Here is an 8196-nt window from a genome sequence, read left to right as displayed (position 1 = left end):
AAAAAAAAAAAAAAAAAAAAAATACATTAGACATCTAATTATCTAACAAAGGCAACTGTTGATAGCTCTTTTCTTTTCTATATAGTGCCAAAATTTGAGAAAACCTGACCAAAAAAAAAAGGGTTGCTGGGTTTCTATTGCTATTCAAATTGCCATCTTGATAAATCAAAAGGGCTACCTGCCACTGTTCAGCTTGATTCTTTTAAATATTGGAAGGAAAACCCAAGGTTTTACAAGCCACAGTGCTAAAAACAAATGAGATTCATATGCCAATAGCAACAATAGTTTGCCATTCTGTTTCCTCCAAATGTGCATTAAAGTGGGACACCTGCCATATAGTACTGTGTAGGGAGAAGCAAATAAAATCAAATTCTCAAAAATGAAAACCAAAAGGCTAGGACTCTTAACACGTCACCTGTGATCTTTCTCTTTCAGTAGGCTTGATCGTCTTTCTCTCCATGACATTTCCTTAACACCTTTACTGAGATATCATTCACATTCCATAAAACCTATTTAAAGTGTACACTTCAATGGTATTTGGTATATTACTTTATTGGAGTTTTAAAAAATTGTAGTAAAATACATATGAAGGGTATTATTTTAACCATTTTAAGGGTATAATTCAGTGGTTTAATTACATTCACGATGTTTTGCAACCATCACCTTTATCTATTTCCAGAATGTTTTCATCACTCCAAACAGAAACTGTATACCCCATCTCCATCACATTTTCTTTCCTCTGTAAGAGACACCTAACATTTCCTTGGTAATGTCTTCATTTTCCTACATTGTTGTGATTACTTTTTTGCATTTGTTTCTGTTTTACATTTTTAGTATTTTAGAACGTCAAAATAAAAGGATTTTCATAATTTGGATACAAGTACAGAGGGGTATGCACATGGGTTACAGGATGGTGATAGAACTGGTGGAATTTCAAGACAGGAAATACCAGTTGAATGAAAATCTTAGTAAACAAGACACAGAAAGCATTTCATTCTGGAACTTGAGTTTCGCGCTGATTTTCAATCTCTTGAGGTACTTTAAGGTTTAATCAATATTTTCCATGCCTCCCAAATCTGATCACGGAAGTTTAAATATAATGGAGGTATGAAAACAAAATGCCATTTGGGAACTGAACTCCCAAACAAATTCACCTTGTTTACCAGCACTTGAGATCCTAAGGCCTCTGGGTAGATTTGTTTGAGGTTAAGTGTCAATCAGATAAGTAAGTGGTGTTGACCTCAAAGTGTCTGGATGCCAGAGTGGATCTCCCTTGGACACCCTGACTTTGGCAGAAACAAAGAAAGCACTAAGGCCATGCCTGTGTTCCATATGGTCTTCTAATTGTTAATGTCATAGACCCAGTCCTTCCAATGCTTCTCTAGCAGGATCCAAGTCAAAGGACCACATATTCCATGAGTAGTATTTAAAAACTGGACCAAATGACTGAGGCTAGGAAACTCTTTCATTATCTTGCGTCTCTTGAGATGGAGTCTCACTCTGCCTCCCAGGCTCGGGCACAGTAGCACAGTCTTGGCTGACTGCAACCTCTGCCTCCCAGGTTTATGTGATTCTCCTGCTTCAGCCTCCCAAGTAGCTGGGATTACAAGCACACGCCACCACAACCAGCTAAGTTTTTGTATTTTCAGTAGAGACAGGGTTTCACCATGTTGTCCAGGCTGGTCTCAAACTCCTGACCTGAGATGATCTGCCCGCCACAGCCTCCCAAACTGCTGGGATTAGAGGCATGAGCCACCACGTCCGGCCACTTCTAGTCTTTTTGACTGACTAGTGAAATAAAATACAACTCAGATGAGTGATATTGATAAAATGTAGTTGGTACATTCTGATTTTATTCTTACTCAATTATTCTCACCTACCCAAACAACACTGTACTAGAAAAGCAAACTCACCTTTATAAACATTTAGAAACACCCAGATGCTTTATTAAACTAGTGCATAGTAGCTAGCACATGCATTAATACATGCACAATATGCCTAAGGAAAACACATTATTTTCATGGTAATCTATAACTATTCAAGCCACCTTGACAAGTTAGGCAACTACTTTAATTAGGAATTGACTACACTGGAGATAAAAGGGTTTAACAAAGAATTTATTCACAACAACCCGGATACTTACTGATGCTTCAGTATCATTGATTTATGGTTAACAAACATCTTTTATAAAGTAAATTACATGGTTTCAAGAAGAAACGCAAATGGCGAATAGCCATGTTTCCTATCATCTGTAACAATGGGATACTATTATCAAGTTTTATTGTCATGGTCCTTGGGAGTACTATGAATGTCTCAGTTCAGTTCCCAGCCTGGCTCTTGCAGTGGACTCAGCAACTGGATCTAACTATGAGAACCGAGGTTGGAGCCAAAGTTCCTAAAACTGACATAGCTCAAGAAATTTATGAGCACTTTCAGTACATGAAATAGTATTTTAGGACTTTGAAAAAACATAAGTAATCACTGCTTTCTAATAGATACAATAATTCAAATTTTAGCAAGGTCAAACTTTACTTTTTGCCTATAATAAACCTTTATGAGTTTGTAAACAAATCACAAATTTGATTTTTTTTTTAATTTAGGATTATACTCCTAGCATTTGTTTTGTAACACTAATGAAGGAAAGAGACAATGCAAACAATTTCAACATCACTATTTTGAGTTTTGGTATGACTACATTTATTTCAAAGGTGTGTGTGTGAGAGAGAGAGAAAGAGAGAGAGACAGAGAGATTGAAAAGTTCTGGAGGCTGGGTGCAGTGGCTCACACCTGTAATCACAGCACTTCGGGAGGCCAAGGCAAGCAGATCACTTGAGGCCAGGCATTTGAGACCAGCCTGGACAACATGGCGAAACCCCATCTCTACAAAAAATACAAAAATTAGCCAGGCATGGTGGCAGGTTCCTGTAAGGCTGAGGCAAGAGAATTGCTTGAACCCAAGAGGTTTCAGTGAGCCTAGATTGTGCCACTGCACCTCCAGCCTGGGCAACAAAGATAGACTGCCTTAAAAAAAAAAAAAAGTCCTGGGAATTCAGAGCAAGAAAAGTAGGAAAATTATGATAATATTAGTTTCCACGAGTAAAAGATGTTTTCAAAAGCTGATTTGTGAAGTGTGTGACCTGCACCACATTATATATCCTTATTCTGCGCATTCATCAAAATCATTTTGAAGACTTTTGTACATTACAGGAGGGGAGTAGTGGTCATTTAATGGAAGACTTGAAAGGGTGAGTAAGAACACTCACACAAACTAGAAAGATACTCAGGAACTATCAGGGGCACTATGGTTTCTTTCCTGAATGTTCTCAGATAATACACAAATGTTATATAGTAAAGGGGTTGTTTCCCCTTTTAAAAGATCACCTTTATCCTCAAGGTCCATCTGTGCACATTTTGCAGAATTTCCTTTTTAAAGGCTGAGTAGTATTCCACTGTATGTCTATGCAAACTCTGTTTATCTGTTCATCTGTCAATGGACATCTGGGTTGTTTGCACATCTTGGCTATTGTGAGTAGTGCTGCAATGAATATATAAGTGTTAATGTCTCTTCAAGATTCTGATTTCATTTCTTTTGGACAAATATTCAGAAGTGGGATTGCTGGTTCATTTGTTAGTTCTATTTTTAATTTTTTTAGGAAGTCCCATACTGTTTTCCATAGTAGCCACACCATTTTGCATTCTCACCAACAGTGTACAAGGGTTCTGGTTTCTCCACACCCTCACCAACACTTGTCTTTTTGTATTCTCATAATAGCTGTGCTGGCAGTTGTCAGGTGAAATCTCATTGTGGTTTTGATTTTCATTTATCTGATGACTAGTGACATTGTGCATTTTTTAATACACCTGTTAGTCATTTGTATGTCTGCTTTGAAGAAATGTCTATTCTAGTCCTTAGTCCATTTTTAATTGGGTTATCAAGTGTTTTTTGCTTTTGAACTGTTGGAGTTCCTTAAATATTTTGGAAATTAACCCTTTATCAGCTACATGGTTTGCAAATATTTTCTCCACTCTATAGGTTGCCATTTTACTCTGCTGATAAGTGGAATAAGTCAATCACAGGAAGACAAATACTACATTATTCCACTTCTGAAGTATCTAAAATAGTCAACTTCACAGAATTAAAGAGTGGAATAGTGGTTGCCAGGGGATAGGGGAGAGGAAATGGGGATTTAAATCAATGGGCATAAAGTTTCAGTTAAGCAAGTTGAATAAGCTCTAGAATAAGCTCTGGAAATTTGGCATACAACAGTACACATTGTACTTATAGTCAACAATAATGTAATGTAGACTTAAAATTTTGTTAAGAGGGTAAATCTCATGTTAGGTGTTCTTAACACAATAAAATAAATTGTTAAAAAATTGCTTACAGGGGCCAGGCGTGGTGGCTCACGCCTGTAATCCCAGCACCTTGGGAGGCCAAGGCGGGCAGACCACAACATCAGGAGATCGAGATCATCCTGGCTAACACGATGAAACCCTGTCTCTACAAAAAATACAAAAAAAATTAACCGGGCGTGGTGGCAGGCGCCTGTAGTCCCAGCTACTCGGGAGGCTGAGGCAGGAGAATGGCATGAACCCGGGAGGCAGAGCTTGCAGTGAGCTGAGATAACGCCACTGCACTCCAGCTTGGGCGACAGAGCAAGACTCCATCTCAAAAAAAAATTAAAAAAAAAAAAATTAAAAAAAAAAATAAATTGCTTACAGGGCAGTTTGATCACTATTTTTCACTGTAAGTGCTGGCTGCATGGAAAAGGAAGTTCAAAAAAAAATTTTGAAAAATTTCCCTATCTCTTCTGGAACCCCTAAAAGTAACTTCTCACAGAATCCCCCTAATGACATCTGCAAAACCCTAATTAAACAACCTGTGCTAGACTATAAGCTCCTTAAGAGTGTTCCCACTTTTACTTGTCTCTGTCTCATTTGTTTTGTTATCCTAAGCAATTAACACAGTGCCTGAAACAAAATGATGCCCAATAAATTTGTTGAGCTGGAAAAAAGTCACCTTTACCCTAGTAGCTAAATTAAAGCACCTTTTTTCTTGATTTTAAAAAATTGATTTGGTTACAGAAGTTATGCCTTTAAAAATCCAAATGGATAGCAATTATTGAACAAATAAGATGCCATATCATCTTCGTGTTACCAAATAGCTTTCATTTGCAAGGCTATAGTTTGTTGAACTGCATCTGTAATTCACTCTGCTTCACAGTCATCCAAAGAGTCTTGAAAACCACTAAAGATCTATGAAAAATTTGTTATTTTCATTTTGGCAGTAGTCTATACAACAGGTTTCAAACGAGTATAGATTTTTAAGGATTACTGGGGTTAGGAGGGGACAAAAGGAATAAATGAACAACAAAAGATGATATTTACTTTTCGCATCTCATTCTTGTTTCAAGACCTGTTAGTCATAAGGGCTTTGTGTGGAAAATTACATATGCATGAGTATTTCATAACCAAATGGTTGTAATTGCTTCTACTTACCTGGTTCCACAGTAGGAAGTCAAAGAAGTGTGTATTTGTCATTTCATGGTTGATTCATTATGCCTGTACTAAGTATGTTTGAAATAAGTCCACTCCATAATACCCAACTCTAGATAACATGTAATTTCTCATTGTAGTAAACCAAGTTAAGAAGACTCACTGTACTCTGAAGATAAAGCAATGTAATCAGTTTAACTGTTTGTGTCCAAGGTTCAGAAGAACACACTGTCATCTTCACAACCGAACAATGACTCTATTCCACAATTTTAGGAACTACATATTGATAAGAATCAAGACCTTTCCATATCCAACCACATCATGCTTTCTCAAGACAACCCAAAGTATTCTGAGTCAAAAGTTATTGCTTCTTGTCAGTCACCAAGATAAAGACTAACCTGTGGAAAGTAGACCCCTTTTCCTGGCAAAAGATAAAAAAGTTTGAAAAAGAAAATAATTTTTTAAAGAATAAACTTTAAAGTCAGCACAACAGTTTCGATAAAACACACAAAATTGCAATTTACCAATGTAGATTATAGAGCAAATATAACAGAATTGACAAATTCAAAGGATGAACAAAAAGATAAACAGATTTTATTTTATCTTTGGTCCAGTTATTCAAAACTTCTATAAACTAGAACAGTATAGGCAATTTTGAAAGAGAGAAAAAGCATTTTCTTAACCCTACAAAATTTCTCTTGGAATACTGGTCACAGTAAAGTTTGGAATCTTTGCTCTTTGTCTTATTCATCCTTCCCTCTTCCTCATACTTCATATTTTATAGGGGAGGGAGTTTTGAAAATTTACATTGAAATTATTTTAAATAAAGTCTATTTTCACACTATGTGAGCATGTCTGATTATTGTTAAAAAAGAAAAATGTCAACAAATTCAGTTTAATGATTGATTGGTTTTTATTAGCAATTCATGAATTGGACAGCATCTCATTTGTAAAACAGAGGGAGCCCCATTAGGTATGGCAGGACAACTGATTTTTGTAAGGAAACTTGAGCAGGAGCAAGGAAACGGCATAATACAAAAAAGCAAATTGTTTAACCTCAGGTTACTTCAGAGTACTTTCCTCATAAGGGTTAAAGCAGAAAGGACTTTGTTATCATGCCGGCTCAGGTCAACTGGACCCTTTAGGATTGGTTGCTGTGAATCTCTTGTTTTCAGAAAAACTGGCCTATTTAGAGATTTTCCTGTTCTTTTTCATTTCAGTTTGATTTTGTGGCACTTAACACAAGTGACTCCATTTTGGTTTGTTCTGTTGGGGCCTTGTGCAGAAGCTCAGTTCAAAATAATGGCTACCTTTAAATTTTATTTACCATTATAAATCAAAATACCAATAAAAGATTAATTTATATTAAGATGAAATCAAGAAATAATTTTAAAATAAATAATAAATAAATGCTTTGGAATTGGAAATTAAGAATTTTTAAGAAATAAATAATAAGATGAAGTGCATCCATCAGCTCATTAGAGGGAAAAGAATAAATTCAAAAATACTAAGATGGATGATGTTTAGCCAGTTCTCCACAGGGCCTAAGTCACTGCCAGTGATGATTAAGCAGCTGGATGGAGAGGATATGAAAATTCAAGTGCCAAGGCACAGCCTAACTGAGGCAGGACAGAGGATCAAGTGAAACAATGAGAAAGAATCTCTCTTTCCGTTTCTCGCTTATTACCCAGAGTTTAAGCCTGATAGCAGTTCTTAAATGTTTTAGTTATTTTTTAACCCAGAGATGTTGAAAGTGAGATTGGATAAGCTGCTGGAGTAGAGGCGCTGTTTGAGTATTCGGTCACACTAAAATATTCAGGGAGGGTATGGGTCTCTGTCCCCAGAGAACAGGCTGAGATTGCAGCATGAGAATCCCCTTCCTTCCTGCTCCAGCCCCGCCCCAATGGCAGCACCTGCATTTGTGCATCAGGTGCTTGGGATATTAGGAAGTGGAAGAAGTCCCATTTTGATTCCTGATTCTGATGAGAACATTAGTAAAGAATCAAAATAATTGGCATATTCTTCTCACCACTACCTCCTACCACTACCTCTACTCGCAGAGGATTATTAATATTATTTTTTTTTTTAGACAGAGTCTTGCTCTGTCACCCAGGCTGGATGGAGTGCATTGGTGTGATCTCAGCTCACTGAAACCTCCGCCTCCCGGGTTCAAGTGATTCTCCTGCCTCATTCTTCCGAGTAACTGGGATTACAGGCCCTCGCCACCACACCCAGCTAATTTTTGTATTTTTAGTAAAGATGAGGTTTCGCCATGTTGGCTAGGCTGGTCTCAAACTCCTGACCTCAAATGATCCTCCTGCCTTGACCTCCCAAAGTACTGGCATTACAGGTGTGAGCCATTGCTCACAGCCACACAGAAGTAGTTTTTAATACACATCCCTTCACTTTTGAGCCAGAAATACCGGATTAATTTTTCCTCACACAGCTCCCTCCTATATCCTTTCTATCCTCTCTATCAATCAATACCAGCCCTGTTTCTGCCATAAGAGAGATGATGAGCAGTTGGCATTTTCTGCCTTGTAGGAGTTTCACCAACAAAGTACATACATTTCATCCTAGGTGAGATAGAAAAACACTCAATGTAAGTGTTCTCAAAACAATTTGTATTGTGGCAAAGGCAGGGAAAATTTTGTTTCTGTACATAGATGAATTATTTTGATGTGAGACAGAGGTAGAAGC

This window comes from Rhinopithecus bieti, unplaced genomic scaffold (assembly GCF_001698545.2).
Source record: "Rhinopithecus bieti isolate Rb0 unplaced genomic scaffold, ASM169854v2 scaffold_15252, whole genome shotgun sequence".
NCBI classification, from domain to species: Eukaryota; Metazoa; Chordata; class Mammalia; order Primates; family Cercopithecidae; genus Rhinopithecus; species Rhinopithecus bieti.
The sequence above is the reverse complement of the archived record's forward strand: the minus strand, read 5'-3'. Positions refer to the sequence as shown.